Genomic DNA, 18,537 nt, shown 5'->3' with positions numbered 1-18,537 from the left:
CGTAGACTTCCTTCCACCACCGTGTAAATCCGAAACAGTGATGTTACGCTGTTGCGCGGTCACATGGACGAACGCAAACACATAATAATTTTTTTATTTACTTATAAGTTTCGTCAGTTATAAATTGTTGTGAGTTTCCAATATCAATGATCCGTCGTACGGGTATTAAGATAAAGTGTCCCGTTGCAAACCGACGAATATCGATTTTAGTAGATGAACAGGTGTCAGGCGCGTCCGCACACCGCCGTCGCCCGGCGTCGACTGTCCGAGACTTATTAAATATAAACCATCTCGAATTTTTTCAGTGTGCGCTTGCGCCTGTCTGCTTGTCTGCGCTCACGTTCAACCTGATATGTATCTAAATGATACATTATTTTTGTTTATTAAATTAATAATAATAATAATAATAATAATAATAGTTATTATTATTACTATTATTATATTAAATTAAATTAAATTAAATTAAATTAAATTAAATTAAATTAAATTAAATTAAATTATTACGTGTAACTATTTCTGTTTATTTTATTTTTGAAAATTTGTATACATGTTTGTCCTGTAATATCGTAAATTTAATACCGGTCCCGCCAACGAATACCTTATCGGTTCCGCTTTCAACGGTACAGAAACAGCCGTGTCCCTCTTTTCAACTGACACAGTCACCGGTATATCTGGTAAATCGTCGAATAATTTCCTAACGATGCGTCTGCTAGGCGTCAAAACTCTTCTCCTCGGTGTCGGACGATAAGTGTCGAGAACAACACTCTTTTTAACGTGTACTTCGTCTTTTTTAAGCGTCTCCGCTGTTTGTTTTCCCCTTCGGGAAGAAACGACGACCGTTTCGGCTTTTGATCGTGGTCCAGGGGAAACAGACCGAATCGGACCAGGTGCTTTTGAAATATTAGCTGATACGGTCGTTAATCTAATGTTTGGTGACATCGATTCGGTCGATGTGCCCATGTCCCGTGTCAATTTTAATTTTTTTACAACAACGCCATCTGAAAACTCGCCGTCCTCGTTTTCGCTGTAATTCTCTCTGGTGCGTTTCATTGACTTCCGATCGACATTGTCCTCGCCGACGGTCGGATAGACAAAGAAAAGGGTTTTGCAGTAATGGAATAGCGTTGTAACGAAAGGCATGGTTGAACGGAATAAAATATACTGATCAACGGCGATAATGAACTTTATTTATATGCCGGTAGGGAAGGTTTCAGGTAGTTTTTCACACTTGGATGCTTCATTAAGCAAACAGGTAGTCCGACGAATTTTTCTTTTTTTTTTTCCCTTCTTCTTCTTCAAAATAACAATCAATGTTATACTTATGTCGAAGTGAGTAACATCCTGCAAACTTTGTGGTCCTTTGAAATCATTCTTGACTCAAAATTGATGTCTGACAGTTAATATGCGTTGCTCGTAAACCACCTGTGAAAAAGAAACTGATGGCAACGGCCATACCACGTTGAAAATACCAGTTCTCGTCCGATCACTGAAGTCAAGCAACGTCGGGCGCGGTTAGTACTTGGATGGGTGACCGCTTGGGAATACCGCGTGCTGTTGCCTTTTTGCTGATTTCTCGTTGTTTTTGTCCTTAATTGATGTAATTTTTCGAAATATATTTTGTGAATAAAATCGAAATATCGAATTATGGTGGATGCGCGTCATATATCGTTTTTGTCGTAGACTTCCTTCCACCACCGTGTAAATCCGAAACAGTGATGTTACGCTGTTGCGCGGTCACATGGACGAACGCAAACACATAATAATTTTTTTATTTACTTATAAGTTTCGTCAGTTATAAATTGTTGTGAGTTTCCAATATCAATGATCCGTCGTACGGGTATTAAGATAAAGTGTCCCGTTGCAAACCGACGAATATCGATTTTAGTAGATGAACAGGTGTCAGGCGCGTCCGCACACCGCCGTCGCCCGGCGTCGACTGTCCGAGACTTATTAAATATAAACCATCTCGAATTTTTTCAGTGTGCGCTTGCGCCTGTCTGCTTGTCTGCGCTCACGTTCAACCTGATATGTATCTAAATGATACATTATTTTTGTTTATTAAATTAATAATAATAATAATAATAATAATAATAGTTATTATTATTACTATTATTATATTAAATTAAATTAAATTAAATTAAATTAAATTAAATTAAATTAAATTAAATTAAATTAAATTAAATTATTACGTGTAACTATTTCTGTTTATTTTATTTTTGAAAATTTGTATACATGTTTGTCCTGTAATATCGTAAATTTAATACCGGTCCCGCCAACGAATACCTTATCGGTTCCGCTTTCAACGGTACAGAAACAGCCGTGTCCCTCTTTTCAACTGACACAGTCACCGGTATATCTGGTAAATCGTCGAATAATTTCCTAACGATGCGTCTGCTAGGCGTCAAAACTCTTCTCCTCGGTGTCGGACGATAAGTGTCGAGAACAACACTCTTTTTAACGTGTACTTCGTCTTTTTTAAGCGTCTCCGCTGTTTGTTTTCCCCTTCGGGAAGAAACGACGACCGTTTCGGCTTTTGATCGTGGTCCAGGGGAAACAGACCGAATCGGACCAGGTGCTTTTGAAATATTAGCTGATACGGTCGTTAATCTAATGTTTGGTGACATCGATTCGGTCGATGTGCCCATGTCCCGTGTCAATTTTAATTTTTTTACAACAACGCCATCTGAAAACTCGCCGTCCTCGTTTTCGCTGTAATTCTCTCTGGTGCGTTTCATTGACTTCCGATCGACATTGTCCTCGCCGACGGTCGGATAGACAAAGAAAAGGGTTTTGCAGTAATGGAATAGCGTTGTAACGAAAGGCATGGTTGAACGGAATAAAATATACTGATCAACGGCGATAATGAACTTTATTTATATGCCGGTAGGGAAGGTTTCAGGTAGTTTTTCACACTTGGATGCTTCATTAAGCAAACAGGTAGTCCGACGAATTTTTCTTTTTTTTTTTTTCCCTTCTTCTTCTTCAAAATAACAATCAATGTTATACTTATGTCGAAGTGAGTAATATCCTGCAAACTTTGTGGTCCTTTGAAATCATTCTTGACTCAAAATTGATGTCTGACAGTTAATATGCGTTGCTCGTAAACCACCTGTGAAAAAGAAACTGATGGCAACGGCCATACCACGTTGAAAATACCAGTTCTCGTCCGATCACTGAAGTCAAGCAACGTCGGGCGCGGTTAGTACTTGGATGGGTGACCGCTTGGGAATACCGCGTGCTGTTGCCTTTTTGCTGATTTCTCGTTGTTTTTGTCCTTAATTGATGTAATTTTTCGAAATATATTTTGTGAATAAAATCGAAATATCGAATTATGGTGGATGCGCGTCATATATCGTTTTTGTCGTAGACTTCCTTCCACCACCGTGTAAATCCGAAACAGTGATGTTACGCTGTTGCGCGGTCACATGGACGAACGCAAACACATAATAATTTTTTTATTTACTTATAAGTTTCGTCAGTTATAAATTGTTGTGAGTTTCCAATATCAATGATCCGTCGTACGGGTATTAAGATAAAGTGTCCCGTTGCAAACCGACGAATATCGATTTTAGTAGATGAACAGGTGTCAGGCGCGTCCGCACACCGCCGTCGCCCGGCGTCGACTGTCCGAGACTTATTAAATATAAACTATCTCGAATTTTTTCAGTGTGCGCTTGCGTCTGTCTGCTTGTCTGCGCTCACGTTCAACCTGATATGTATCTAAATGATACATTATTTTTGTTTATTAAATTAATAATAATAATAATAATAATAATAATAATAGTTATTATTATTACTATTATTATATTAAATTAAATTAAATTAAATTAAATTAAATTAAATTATTACGTGTAACTATTTCTGTTTATTTTATTTTTGAAAATTTGTATACATGTTTGTCCTGTAATATCGTAAATTTAATACCGGTCCCGCCAACGAATACCTTATCGGTTCCGCTTTCAACGGTACAGAAACAGCCGTGTCCCTCTTTTCAACTGACACAGTCACCGGTATATCTGGTAAATCGTCGAATAATTTCCTAACGATGCGTCTGCTAGGCGTCAAAACTCTTCTCCTCGGTGTCGGACGATAAGTGTCGAGAACAACACTCTTTTTAACGTGTACTTCGTCTTTTTTAAGCGTCTCCGCTGTTTGTTTTCCCCTTCGGGAAGAAACGACGACCGTTTCGGCTTTTGATCGTGGTCCAGGGGAAACAGACCGAATCGGACCAGGTGCTTTTGAAATATTAGCTGATACGGTCGTTAATCTAATGTTTGGTGACATCGATTCGGTCGATGTGCCCATGTCCCGTGTCAATTTTAATTTTTTTACAACAACGCCATCTGAAAACTCGCCGTCCTCGTTTTCGCTGTAATTCTCTCTGGTGCGTTTCATTGACTTCCGATCGACATTGTCCTCGCCGACGGTCGGATAGACAAAGAAAAGGGTTTTGCAGTAATGGAATAGCGTTGTAACGAAAGGCATGGTTGAACGGAATAAAATATACTGATCAACGGCGATAATGAACTTTATTTATATGCCGGTAGGGAAGGTTTCAGGTAGTTTTTCACACTTGGATGCTTCATTAAGCAAACAGGTAGTCCGACGAATTTTTCTTTTTTTTTTTTTCCCTTCTTCTTCTTCAAAATAACAATCAATGTTATACTTATGTCGAAGTGAGTAATATCCTGCAAACTTTGTGGTCCTTTGAAATCATTCTTGACTCAAAATTGATGTCTGACAGTTAATATGCGTTGCTCGTAAACCACCTGTGAAAAAGAAACTGATGGCAACGGCCATACCACGTTGAAAATACCAGTTCTCGTCCGATCACTGAAGTCAAGCAACGTCGGGCGCGGTTAGTACTTGGATGGGTGACCGCTTGGGAATACCGCGTGCTGTTGCCTTTTTGCTGATTTCTCGTTGTTTTTGTCCTTAATTGATGTAATTTTTCGAAATATATTTTGTGAATAAAATCGAAATATCGAATTATGGTGGATGCGCGTCATATATCGTTTTTGTCGTAGACTTCCTTCCACCACCGTGTAAATCCGAAACAGTGATGTTACGCTGTTGCGCGGTCACATGGACGAACGCAAACACATAATAATTTTTTTATTTACTTATAAGTTTCGTCAGTTATAAATTGTTGTGAGTTTCCAATATCAATGATCCGTCGTACGGGTATTAAGATAAAGTGTCCCGTTGCAAACCGACGAATATCGATTTTAGTAGATGAACAGGTGTCAGGCGCGTCCGCACACCGCCGTCGCCCGGCGTCGACTGTCCGAGACTTATTAAATATAAACTATCTCGAATTTTTTCAGTGTGCGCTTGCGTCTGTCTGCTTGTCTGCGCTCACGTTCAACCTGATATGTATCTAAATGATACATTATTTTTGTTTATTAAATTAATAATAATAATAATAATAATAATAATAATAGTTATTATTATTACTATTATTATATTAAATTAAATTAAATTAAATTAAATTAAATTAAATTATTACGTGTAACTATTTCTGTTTATTTTATTTTTGAAAATTTGTATACATGTTTGTCCTGTAATATCGTAAATTTAATACCGGTCCCGCCAACGAATACCTTATCGGTTCCGCTTTCAACGGTACAGAAACAGCCGTGTCCCTCTTTTCAACTGACACAGTCACCGGTATATCTGGTAAATCGTCGAATAATTTCCTAACGATGCGTCTGCTAGGCGTCAAAACTCTTCTCCTCGGTGTCGGACGATAAGTGTCGAGAACAACACTCTTTTTAACGTGTACTTCGTCTTTTTTAAGCGTCTCCGCTGTTTGTTTTCCCCTTCGGGAAGAAACGACGACCGTTTCGGCTTTTGATCGTGGTCCAGGGGAAACAGACCGAATCGGACCAGGTGCTTTTGAAATATTAGCTGATACGGTCGTTAATCTAATGTTTGGTGACATCGATTCGGTCGATGTGCCCATGTCCCGTGTCAATTTTAATTTTTTTACAACAACGCCATCTGAAAACTCGCCGTCCTCGTTTTCGCTGTAATTCTCTCTGGTGCGTTTCATTGACTTCCGATCGACATTGTCCTCGCCGACGGTCGGATAGACAAAGAAAAGGGTTTTGCAGTAATGGAATAGCGTTGTAACGAAAGGCATGGTTGAACGGAATAAAATATACTGATCAACGGCGATAATGAACTTTATTTATATGCCGGTAGGGAAGGTTTCAGGTAGTTTTTCACACTTGGATGCTTCATTAAGCAAACAGGTAGTCCGACGAATTTTTCTTTTTTTTTTTTTCCCTTCTTCTTCTTCAAAATAACAATCAATGTTATACTTATGTCGAAGTGAGTAATATCCTGCAAACTTTGTGGTCCTTTGAAATCATTCTTGACTCAAAATTGATGTCTGACAGTTAATATGCGTTGCTCGTAAACCACCTGTGAAAAAGAAACTGATGGCAACGGCCATACCACGTTGAAAATACCAGTTCTCGTCCGATCACTGAAGTCAAGCAACGTCGGGCGCGGTTAGTACTTGGATGGGTGACCGCTTGGGAATACCGCGTGCTGTTGCCTTTTTGCTGATTTCTCGTTGTTTTTGTCCTTAATTGATGTAATTTTTCGAAATATATTTTGTGAATAAAATCGAAATATCGAATTATGGTGGATGCGCGTCATATATCGTTTTTGTCGTAGACTTCCTTCCACCACCGTGTAAATCCGAAACAGTGATGTTACGCTGTTGCGCGGTCACATGGACGAACGCAAACACATAATAATTTTTTTATTTACTTATAAGTTTCGTCAGTTATAAATTGTTGTGAGTTTCCAATATCAATGATCCGTCGTACGGGTATTAAGATAAAGTGTCCCGTTGCAAACCGACGAATATCGATTTTAGTAGATGAACAGGTGTCAGGCGCGTCCGCACACCGCCGTCGCCCGGCGTCGACTGTCCGAGACTTATTAAATATAAACTATCTCGAATTTTTTCAGTGTGCGCTTGCGTCTGTCTGCTTGTCTGCGCTCACGTTCAACCTGATATGTATCTAAATGATACATTATTTTTGTTTATTAAATTAATAATAATAATAATAATAATAATAATAATAGTTATTATTATTACTATTATTATATTAAATTAAATTAAATTAAATTAAATTAAATTAAATTATTACGTGTAACTATTTCTGTTTATTTTATTTTTGAAAATTTGTATACATGTTTGTCCTGTAATATCGTAAATTTAATACCGGTCCCGCCAACGAATACCTTATCGGTTCCGCTTTCAACGGTACAGAAACAGCCGTGTCCCTCTTTTCAACTGACACAGTCACCGGTATATCTGGTAAATCGTCGAATAATTTCCTAACGATGCGTCTGCTAGGCGTCAAAACTCTTCTCCTCGGTGTCGGACGATAAGTGTCGAGAACAACACTCTTTTTAACGTGTACTTCGTCTTTTTTAAGCGTCTCCGCTGTTTGTTTTCCCCTTCGGGAAGAAACGACGACCGTTTCGGCTTTTGATCGTGGTCCAGGGGAAACAGACCGAATCGGACCAGGTGCTTTTGAAATATTAGCTGATACGGTCGTTAATCTAATGTTTGGTGACATCGATTCGGTCGATGTGCCCATGTCCCGTGTCAATTTTAATTTTTTTACAACAACGCCATCTGAAAACTCGCCGTCCTCGTTTTCGCTGTAATTCTCTCTGGTGCGTTTCATTGACTTCCGATCGACATTGTCCTCGCCGACGGTCGGATAGACAAAGAAAAGGGTTTTGCAGTAATGGAATAGCGTTGTAACGAAAGGCATGGTTGAACGGAATAAAATATACTGATCAACGGCGATAATGAACTTTATTTATATGCCGGTAGGGAAGGTTTCAGGTAGTTTTTCACACTTGGATGCTTCATTAAGCAAACAGGTAGTCCGACGAATTTTTCTTTTTTTTTTTTCCCCTTCTTCTTCTTCAAAATAACAATCAATGTTATACTTATGTCGAAGTGAGTAATATCCTGCAAACTTTGTGGTCCTTTGAAATCATTCTTGACTCAAAATTGATGTCTGACAGTTAATATGCGTTGCTCGTAAACCACCTGTGAAAAAGAAACTGATGGCAACGGCCATACCACGTTGAAAATACCAGTTCTCGTCCGATCACTGAAGTCAAGCAACGTCGGGCGCGGTTAGTACTTGGATGGGTGACCGCTTGGGAATACCGCGTGCTGTTGCCTTTTTGCTGATTTCTCGTTGTTTTTGTCCTTAATTGATGTAATTTTTCGAAATATATTTTGTGAATAAAATCGAAATATCGAATTATGGTGGATGCGCGTCATATATCGTTTTTGTCGTAGACTTCCTTCCACCACCGTGTAAATCCGAAACAGTGATGTTACGCTGTTGCGCGGTCACATGGACGAACGCAAACACATAATAATTTTTTTATTTACTTATAAGTTTCGTCAGTTATAAATTGTTGTGAGTTTCCAATATCAATGATCCGTCGTACGGGTATTAAGATAAAGTGTCCCGTTGCAAACCGACGAATATCGATTTTAGTAGATGAACAGGTGTCAGGCGCGTCCGCACACCGCCGTCGCCCGGCGTCGACTGTCCGAGACTTATTAAATATAAACCATCTCGAATTTTTTCAGTGTGCGCTTGCGCCTGTCTGCTTGTCTGCGCTCACGTTCAACCTGATATGTATCTAAATGATACATTATTTTTGTTTATTAAATTAATAATAATAATAATAATAATAATAATAGTTATTATTATTACTATTATTATATTAAATTAAATTAAATTAAATTAAATTAAATTAAATTAAATTAAATTAAATTAAATTATTACGTGTAACTATTTCTGTTTATTTTATTTTTGAAAATTTGTATACATGTTTGTCCTGTAATATCGTAAATTTAATACCGGTCCCGCCAACGAATACCTTATCGGTTCCGCTTTCAACGGTACAGAAACAGCCGTGTCCCTCTTTTCAACTGACACAGTCACCGGTATATCTGGTAAATCGTCGAATAATTTCCTAACGATGCGTCTGCTAGGCGTCAAAACTCTTCTCCTCGGTGTCGGACGATAAGTGTCGAGAACAACACTCTTTTTAACGTGTACTTCGTCTTTTTTAAGCGTCTCCGCTGTTTGTTTTCCCCTTCGGGAAGAAACGACGACCGTTTCGGCTTTTGATCGTGGTCCAGGGGAAACAGACCGAATCGGACCAGGTGCTTTTGAAATATTAGCTGATACGGTCGTTAATCTAATGTTTGGTGACATCGATTCGGTCGATGTGCCCATGTCCCGTGTCAATTTTAATTTTTTTACAACAACGCCATCTGAAAACTCGCCGTCCTCGTTTTCGCTGTAATTCTCTCTGGTGCGTTTCATTGACTTCCGATCGACATTGTCCTCGCCGACGGTCGGATAGACAAAGAAAAGGGTTTTGCAGTAATGGAATAGCGTTGTAACGAAAGGCATGGTTGAACGGAATAAAATATACTGATCAACGGCGATAATGAACTTTATTTATATGCCGGTAGGGAAGGTTTCAGGTAGTTTTTCACACTTGGATGCTTCATTAAGCAAACAGGTAGTCCGACGAATTTTTCTTTTTTTTTTTCCCTTCTTCTTCTTCAAAATAACAATCAATGTTATACTTATGTCGAAGTGAGTAACATCCTGCAAACTTTGTGGTCCTTTGAAATCATTCTTGACTCAAAATTGATGTCTGACAGTTAATATGCGTTGCTCGTAAACCACCTGTGAAAAAGAAACTGATGGCAACGGCCATACCACGTTGAAAATACCAGTTCTCGTCCGATCACTGAAGTCAAGCAACGTCGGGCGCGGTTAGTACTTGGATGGGTGACCGCTTGGGAATACCGCGTGCTGTTGCCTTTTTGCTGATTTCTCGTTGTTTTTGTCCTTAATTGATGTAATTTTTCGAAATATATTTTGTGAATAAAATCGAAATATCGAATTATGGTGGATGCGCGTCATATATCGTTTTTGTCGTAGACTTCCTTCCACCACCGTGTAAATCCGAAACAGTGATGTTACGCTGTTGCGCGGTCACATGGACGAACGCAAACACATAATAATTTTTTTATTTACTTATAAGTTTCGTCAGTTATAAATTGTTGTGAGTTTCCAATATCAATGATCCGTCGTACGGGTATTAAGATAAAGTGTCCCGTTGCAAACCGACGAATATCGATTTTAGTAGATGAACAGGTGTCAGGCGCGTCCGCACACCGCCGTCGCCCGGCGTCGACTGTCCGAGACTTATTAAATATAAACCATCTCGAATTTTTTCAGTGTGCGCTTGCGCCTGTCTGCTTGTCTGCGCTCACGTTCAACCTGATATGTATCTAAATGATACATTATTTTTGTTTATTAAATTAATAATAATAATAATAATAATAATAATAGTTATTATTATTACTATTATTATATTAAATTAAATTAAATTAAATTAAATTAAATTAAATTAAATTAAATTAAATTAAATTAAATTAAATTATTACGTGTAACTATTTCTGTTTATTTTATTTTTGAAAATTTGTATACATGTTTGTCCTGTAATATCGTAAATTTAATACCGGTCCCGCCAACGAATACCTTATCGGTTCCGCTTTCAACGGTACAGAAACAGCCGTGTCCCTCTTTTCAACTGACACAGTCACCGGTATATCTGGTAAATCGTCGAATAATTTCCTAACGATGCGTCTGCTAGGCGTCAAAACTCTTCTCCTCGGTGTCGGACGATAAGTGTCGAGAACAACACTCTTTTTAACGTGTACTTCGTCTTTTTTAAGCGTCTCCGCTGTTTGTTTTCCCCTTCGGGAAGAAACGACGACCGTTTCGGCTTTTGATCGTGGTCCAGGGGAAACAGACCGAATCGGACCAGGTGCTTTTGAAATATTAGCTGATACGGTCGTTAATCTAATGTTTGGTGACATCGATTCGGTCGATGTGCCCATGTCCCGTGTCAATTTTAATTTTTTTACAACAACGCCATCTGAAAACTCGCCGTCCTCGTTTTCGCTGTAATTCTCTCTGGTGCGTTTCATTGACTTCCGATCGACATTGTCCTCGCCGACGGTCGGATAGACAAAGAAAAGGGTTTTGCAGTAATGGAATAGCGTTGTAACGAAAGGCATGGTTGAACGGAATAAAATATACTGATCAACGGCGATAATGAACTTTATTTATATGCCGGTAGGGAAGGTTTCAGGTAGTTTTTCACACTTGGATGCTTCATTAAGCAAACAGGTAGTCCGACGAATTTTTCTTTTTTTTTTTTTCCCTTCTTCTTCTTCAAAATAACAATCAATGTTATACTTATGTCGAAGTGAGTAATATCCTGCAAACTTTGTGGTCCTTTGAAATCATTCTTGACTCAAAATTGATGTCTGACAGTTAATATGCGTTGCTCGTAAACCACCTGTGAAAAAGAAACTGATGGCAACGGCCATACCACGTTGAAAATACCAGTTCTCGTCCGATCACTGAAGTCAAGCAACGTCGGGCGCGGTTAGTACTTGGATGGGTGACCGCTTGGGAATACCGCGTGCTGTTGCCTTTTTGCTGATTTCTCGTTGTTTTTGTCCTTAATTGATGTAATTTTTCGAAATATATTTTGTGAATAAAATCGAAATATCGAATTATGGTGGATGCGCGTCATATATCGTTTTTGTCGTAGACTTCCTTCCACCACCGTGTAAATCCGAAACAGTGATGTTACGCTGTTGCGCGGTCACATGGACGAACGCAAACACATAATAATTTTTTTATTTACTTATAAGTTTCGTCAGTTATAAATTGTTGTGAGTTTCCAATATCAATGATCCGTCGTACGGGTATTAAGATAAAGTGTCCCGTTGCAAACCGACGAATATCGATTTTAGTAGATGAACAGGTGTCAGGCGCGTCCGCACACCGCCGTCGCCCGGCGTCGACTGTCCGAGACTTATTAAATATAAACTATCTCGAATTTTTTCAGTGTGCGCTTGCGTCTGTCTGCTTGTCTGCGCTCACGTTCAACCTGATATGTATCTAAATGATACATTATTTTTGTTTATTAAATTAATAATAATAATAATAATAATAATAATAATAGTTATTATTATTACTATTATTATATTAAATTAAATTAAATTAAATTAAATTAAATTAAATTATTACGTGTAACTATTTCTGTTTATTTTATTTTTGAAAATTTGTATACATGTTTGTCCTGTAATATCGTAAATTTAATACCGGTCCCGCCAACGAATACCTTATCGGTTCCGCTTTCAACGGTACAGAAACAGCCGTGTCCCTCTTTTCAACTGACACAGTCACCGGTATATCTGGTAAATCGTCGAATAATTTCCTAACGATGCGTCTGCTAGGCGTCAAAACTCTTCTCCTCGGTGTCGGACGATAAGTGTCGAGAACAACACTCTTTTTAACGTGTACTTCGTCTTTTTTAAGCGTCTCCGCTGTTTGTTTTCCCCTTCGGGAAGAAACGACGACCGTTTCGGCTTTTGATCGTGGTCCAGGGGAAACAGACCGAATCGGACCAGGTGCTTTTGAAATATTAGCTGATACGGTCGTTAATCTAATGTTTGGTGACATCGATTCGGTCGATGTGCCCATGTCCCGTGTCAATTTTAATTTTTTTACAACAACGCCATCTGAAAACTCGCCGTCCTCGTTTTCGCTGTAATTCTCTCTGGTGCGTTTCATTGACTTCCGATCGACATTGTCCTCGCCGACGGTCGGATAGACAAAGAAAAGGGTTTTGCAGTAATGGAATAGCGTTGTAACGAAAGGCATGGTTGAACGGAATAAAATATACTGATCAACGGCGATAATGAACTTTATTTATATGCCGGTAGGGAAGGTTTCAGGTAGTTTTTCACACTTGGATGCTTCATTAAGCAAACAGGTAGTCCGACGAATTTTTCTTTTTTTTTTTTTCCCTTCTTCTTCTTCAAAATAACAATCAATGTTATACTTATGTCGAAGTGAGTAATATCCTGCAAACTTTGTGGTCCTTTGAAATCATTCTTGACTCAAAATTGATGTCTGACAGTTAATATGCGTTGCTCGTAAACCACCTGTGAAAAAGAAACTGATGGCAACGGCCATACCACGTTGAAAATACCAGTTCTCGTCCGATCACTGAAGTCAAGCAACGTCGGGCGCGGTTAGTACTTGGATGGGTGACCGCTTGGGAATACCGCGTGCTGTTGCCTTTTTGCTGATTTCTCGTTGTTTTTGTCCTTAATTGATGTAATTTTTCGAAATATATTTTGTGAATAAAATCGAAATATCGAATTATGGTGGATGCGCGTCATATATCGTTTTTGTCGTAGACTTCCTTCCACCACCGTGTAAATCCGAAACAGTGATGTTACGCTGTTGCGCGGTCACATGGACGAACGCAAACACATAATAATTTTTTTATTTACTTATAAGTTTCGTCAGTTATAAATTGTTGTGAGTTTCCAATATCAATGATCCGTCGTACGGGTATTAAGATAAAGTGTCCCGTTGCAAACCGACGAATATCGATTTTAGTAGATGAACAGGTGTCAGGCGCGTCCGCACACCGCCGTCGCCCGGCGTCGACTGTCCGAGACTTATTAAATATAAACTATCTCGAATTTTTTCAGTGTGCGCTTGCGTCTGTCTGCTTGTCTGCGCTCACGTTCAACCTGATATGTATCTAAATGATACATTATTTTTGTTTATTAAATTAATAATAATAATAATAATAATAATAATAATAGTTATTATTATTACTATTATTATATTAAATTAAATTAAATTAAATTAAATTAAATTAAATTATTACGTGTAACTATTTCTGTTTATTTTATTTTTGAAAATTTGTATACATGTTTGTCCTGTAATATCGTAAATTTAATACCGGTCCCGCCAACGAATACCTTATCGGTTCCGCTTTCAACGGTACAGAAACAGCCGTGTCCCTCTTTTCAACTGACACAGTCACCGGTATATCTGGTAAATCGTCGAATAATTTCCTAACGATGCGTCTGCTAGGCGTCAAAACTCTTCTCCTCGGTGTCGGACGATAAGTGTCGAGAACAACACTCTTTTTAACGTGTACTTCGTCTTTTTTAAGCGTCTCCGCTGTTTGTTTTCCCCTTCGGGAAGAAACGACGACCGTTTCGGCTTTTGATCGTGGTCCAGGGGAAACAGACCGAATCGGACCAGGTGCTTTTGAAATATTAGCTGATACGGTCGTTAATCTAATGTTTGGTGACATCGATTCGGTCGATGTGCCCATGTCCCGTGTCAATTTTAATTTTTTTACAACAACGCCATCTGAAAACTCGCCGTCCTCGTTTTCGCTGTAATTCTCTCTGGTGCGTTTCATTGACTTCCGATCGACATTGTCCTCGCCGACGGTCGGATAGACAAAGAAAAGGGTTTTGCAGTAATGGAATAGCGTTGTAACGAAAGGCATGGTTGAACGGAATAAAATATACTGATCAACGGCGATAATGAACTTTATTTATATGCCGGTAGGGAAGGTTTCAGGTAGTTTTTCACACTTGGATGCTTCATTAAGCAAACAGGTAGTCCGACGAATTTTTCTTTTTTTTTTTTTCCCTTCTTCTTCTTCAAAATAACAATCAATGTTATACTTATGTCGAAGTGAGTAATATCCTGCAAACTTTGTGGTCCTTTGAAATCATTCTTGACTCAAAATTGATGTCTGACAGTTAATATGCGTTGCTCGTAAACCACCTGTGAAAAAGAAACTGATGGCAACGGCCATACCACGTTGAAAATACCAGTTCTCGTCCGATCACTGAAGTCAAGCAACGTCGGGCGCGGTTAGTACTTGGATGGGTGACCGCTTGGGAATACCGCGTGCTGTTGCCTTTTTGCTGATTTCTCGTTGTTTTTGTCCTTAATTGATGTAATTTTTCGAAATATATTTTGTGAATAAAATCGAAATATCGAATTATGGTGGATGCGCGTCATATATCGTTTTTGTCGTAGACTTCCTTCCACCACCGTGTAAATCCGAAACAGTGATGTTACGCTGTTGCGCGGTCACATGGACGAACGCAAACACATAATAATTTTTTTATTTACTTATAAGTTTCGTCAGTTATAAATTGTTGTGAGTTTCCAATATCAATGATCCGTCGTACGGGTATTAAGATAAAGTGTCCCGTTGCAAACCGACGAATATCGATTTTAGTAGATGAACAGGTGTCAGGCGCGTCCGCACACCGCCGTCGCCCGGCGTCGACTGTCCGAGACTTATTAAATATAAACTATCTCGAATTTTTTCAGTGTGCGCTTGCGTCTGTCTGCTTGTCTGCGCTCACGTTCAACCTGATATGTATCTAAATGATACATTATTTTTGTTTATTAAATTAATAATAATAATAATAATAATAATAATAATAGTTATTATTATTACTATTATTATATTAAATTAAATTAAATTAAATTAAATTAAATTAAATTATTACGTGTAACTATTTCTGTTTATTTTATTTTTGAAAATTTGTATACATGTTTGTCCTGTAATATCGTAAATTTAATACCGGTCCCGCCAACGAATACCTTATCGGTTCCGCTTTCAACGGTACAGAAACAGCCGTGTCCCTCTTTTCAACTGACACAGTCACCGGTATATCTGGTAAATCGTCGAATAATTTCCTAACGATGCGTCTGCTAGGCGTCAAAACTCTTCTCCTCGGTGTCGGACGATAAGTGTCGAGAACAACACTCTTTTTAACGTGTACTTCGTCTTTTTTAAGCGTCTCCGCTGTTTGTTTTCCCCTTCGGGAAGAAACGACGACCGTTTCGGCTTTTGATCGTGGTCCAGGGGAAACAGACCGAATCGGACCAGGTGCTTTTGAAATATTAGCTGATACGGTCGTTAATCTAATGTTTGGTGACATCGATTCGGTCGATGTGCCCATGTCCCGTGTCAATTTTAATTTTTTTACAACAACGCCATCTGAAAACTCGCCGTCCTCGTTTTCGCTGTAATTCTCTCTGGTGCGTTTCATTGACTTCCGATCGACATTGTCCTCGCCGACGGTCGGATAGACAAAGAAAAGGGTTTTGCAGTAATGGAATAGCGTTGTAACGAAAGGCATGGTTGAACGGAATAAAATATACTGATCAACGGCGATAATGAACTTTATTTATATGCCGGTAGGGAAGGTTTCAGGTAGTTTTTCACACTTGGATGCTTCATTAAGCAAACAGGTAGTCCGACGAATTTTTCTTTTTTTTTTTTTCCCTTCTTCTTCTTCAAAATAACAATCAATGTTATACTTATGTCGAAGTGAGTAATATCCTGCAAACTTTGTGGTCCTTTGAAATCATTCTTGACTCAAAATTGATGTCTGACAGTTAATATGCGTTGCTCGTAAACCACCTGTGAAAAAGAAACTGATGGCAACGGCCATACCACGTTGAAAATACCAGTTCTCGTCCGATCACTGAAGTCAAGCAACGTCGGGCGCGGTTAGTACTTGGATGGGTGACCGCTTGGGAATACCGCGTGCTGTTGCCTTTTTGCTGATTTCTCGTTGTTTTTGTCCTTAATTGATGTAATTTTTCGAAATATATTTTGTGAATAAAATCGAAATATCGAATTATGGTGGATGCGCGTCATATATCGTTTTTGTCGTAGACTTCCTTCCACCACCGTGTAAATCCGAAACAGTGATGTTACGCTGTTGCGCGGTCACATGGACGAACGCAAACACATAATAATTTTTTTATTTACTTATAAGTTTCGTCAGTTATAAATTGTTGTGAGTTTCCAATATCAATGATCCGTCGTACGGGTATTAAGATAAAGTGTCCCGTTGCAAACCGACGAATATCGATTTTAGTAGATGAACAGGTGTCAGGCGCGTCCGCACACCGCCGTCGCCCGGCGTCGACTGTCCGAGACTTATTAAATATAAACTATCTCGAATTTTTTCAGTGTGCGCTTGCGTCTGTCTGCTTGTCTGCGCTCACGTTCAACCTGATATGTATCTAAATGATACATTATTTTTGTTTATTAAATTAATAATAATAATAATAATAATAATAATAATAGTTATTATTATTACTATTATTATATTAAATTAAATTAAATTAAATTAAATTAAATTAAATTATTACGTGTAACTATTTCTGTTTATTTTATTTTTGAAAATTTGTATACATGTTTGTCCTGTAATATCGTAAATTTAATACCGGTCCCGCCAACGAATACCTTATCGGTTCCGCTTTCAACGGTACAGAAACAGCCGTGTCCCTCTTTTCAACTGACACAGTCACCGGTATATCTGGTAAATCGTCGAATAATTTCCTAACGATGCGTCTGCTAGGCGTCAAAACTCTTCTCCTCGGTGTCGGACGATAAGTGTCGAGAACAACACTCTTTTTAACGTGTACTTCGTCTTTTTTAAGCGTCTCCGCTGTTTGTTTTCCCCTTCGGGAAGAAACGACGACCGTTTCGGCTTTTGATCGTGGTCCAGGGGAAACAGACCGAATCGGACCAGGTGCTTTTGAAATATTAGCTGATACGGTCGTTAATCTAATGTTTGGTGACATCGATTCGGTCGATGTGCCCATGTCCCGTGTCAATTTTAATTTTTTTACAACAACGCCATCTGAAAACTCGCCGTCCTCGTTTTCGCTGTAATTCTCTCTGGTGCGTTTCATTGACTTCCGATCGACATTGTCCTCGCCGACGGTCGGATAGACAAAGAAAAGGGTTTTGCAGTAATGGAATAGCGTTGTAACGAAAGGCATGGTTGAACGGAATAAAATATACTGATCAACGGCGATAATGAACTTTATTTATATGCCGGTAGGGAAGGTTTCAGGTAGTTTTTCACACTTGGATGCTTCATTAAGCAAACAGGTAGTCCGACGAATTTTTCTTTTTTTTTTTTTCCCCTTCTTCTTCTTCAAAATAACAATCAATGTTATACTTATGTCGAAGTGAGTAATATCCTGCAAACTTTGTGGTCCTTTGAAATCATTCTTGACTCAAAATTGATGTCTGACAGTTAATATGCGTTGCTCGTAAACCACCTGTGAAAAAGAAACTGATGGCAACGGCCATACCACGTTGAAAATACCAGTTCTCGTCCGATCACTGAAGTCAAGCAACGTCGGGCGCGGTTAGTACTTGGATGGGTGACCGCTTGGGAATACCGCGTGCTGTTGCCTTTTTGCTGATTTCTCGTTGTTTTTGTCCTTAATTGATGTAATTTTTCGAAATATATTTTGTGAATAAAATCGAAATATCGAATTATGGTGGATGCGCGTCATATATCGTTTTTGTCGTAGACTTCCTTCCACCACCGTGTAAATCCGAAACAGTGATGTTACGCTGTTGCGCGGTCACATGGACGAACGCAAACACATAATAATTTTTTTATTTACTTATAAGTTTCGTCAGTTATAAATTGTTGTGAGTTTCCAATATCAATGATCCGTCGTACGGGTATTAAGATAAAGTGTCCCGTTGCAAACC

At 38.7% G+C, this 18,537-nt stretch overlaps 11 non-coding genes across 11 annotated transcripts; all 11 read left to right on the top strand.

Annotated features, from left to right (window-relative positions):
- Positions 1 to 1,441: 1,441 nt before the first annotated feature.
- Positions 1,442 to 1,560, top strand: LOC126265125 (5S ribosomal RNA). Its single transcript, XR_007547667.1, has one exon. It is a non-coding gene; the product is annotated as a 5S ribosomal RNA (ribosomal RNA).
- A 1,568-nt stretch (positions 1,561 to 3,128) lies between these two features.
- LOC126265123 (5S ribosomal RNA) lies at positions 3,129 to 3,247 on the top strand. The gene has a single exon (XR_007547665.1). It is a non-coding gene; the product is annotated as a 5S ribosomal RNA (ribosomal RNA).
- A 1,541-nt stretch (positions 3,248 to 4,788) lies between these two features.
- LOC126265122 (5S ribosomal RNA) lies at positions 4,789 to 4,907 on the top strand. Its single transcript, XR_007547664.1, has one exon. It is a non-coding gene; the product is annotated as a 5S ribosomal RNA (ribosomal RNA).
- Positions 4,908 to 6,448: 1,541 nt separating this feature from the next.
- On the top strand, positions 6,449 to 6,567 carry LOC126265121 (5S ribosomal RNA). The gene has a single exon (XR_007547663.1). It is a non-coding gene; the product is annotated as a 5S ribosomal RNA (ribosomal RNA).
- Positions 6,568 to 8,108: 1,541 nt separating this feature from the next.
- On the top strand, positions 8,109 to 8,227 carry LOC126265120 (5S ribosomal RNA). The gene has a single exon (XR_007547662.1). It is a non-coding gene; the product is annotated as a 5S ribosomal RNA (ribosomal RNA).
- A 1,556-nt stretch (positions 8,228 to 9,783) lies between these two features.
- On the top strand, positions 9,784 to 9,902 carry LOC126265119 (5S ribosomal RNA). The gene has a single exon (XR_007547661.1). It is a non-coding gene; the product is annotated as a 5S ribosomal RNA (ribosomal RNA).
- A 1,568-nt stretch (positions 9,903 to 11,470) lies between these two features.
- Positions 11,471 to 11,589, top strand: LOC126265227 (5S ribosomal RNA). The gene has a single exon (XR_007547769.1). It is a non-coding gene; the product is annotated as a 5S ribosomal RNA (ribosomal RNA).
- A 1,541-nt stretch (positions 11,590 to 13,130) lies between these two features.
- Positions 13,131 to 13,249, top strand: LOC126265226 (5S ribosomal RNA). Its single transcript, XR_007547768.1, has one exon. It is a non-coding gene; the product is annotated as a 5S ribosomal RNA (ribosomal RNA).
- Positions 13,250 to 14,790: 1,541 nt separating this feature from the next.
- Positions 14,791 to 14,909, top strand: LOC126265225 (5S ribosomal RNA). The gene has a single exon (XR_007547767.1). It is a non-coding gene; the product is annotated as a 5S ribosomal RNA (ribosomal RNA).
- Positions 14,910 to 16,450: 1,541 nt separating this feature from the next.
- Positions 16,451 to 16,569, top strand: LOC126265224 (5S ribosomal RNA). The gene has a single exon (XR_007547766.1). It is a non-coding gene; the product is annotated as a 5S ribosomal RNA (ribosomal RNA).
- A 1,542-nt stretch (positions 16,570 to 18,111) lies between these two features.
- Positions 18,112 to 18,230, top strand: LOC126265223 (5S ribosomal RNA). Its single transcript, XR_007547765.1, has one exon. It is a non-coding gene; the product is annotated as a 5S ribosomal RNA (ribosomal RNA).
- Positions 18,231 to 18,537: the final 307 nt, after the last annotated feature.

This window comes from Aethina tumida, chromosome 3, assembly GCF_024364675.1.
Source record: "Aethina tumida isolate Nest 87 chromosome 3, icAetTumi1.1, whole genome shotgun sequence".
In the NCBI taxonomy this organism is placed as follows: domain Eukaryota; kingdom Metazoa; phylum Arthropoda; class Insecta; order Coleoptera; family Nitidulidae; genus Aethina; species Aethina tumida.
Note: the sequence above shows the minus strand (reverse complement) of the source record. Positions and strands in the feature narration are given on the sequence as shown.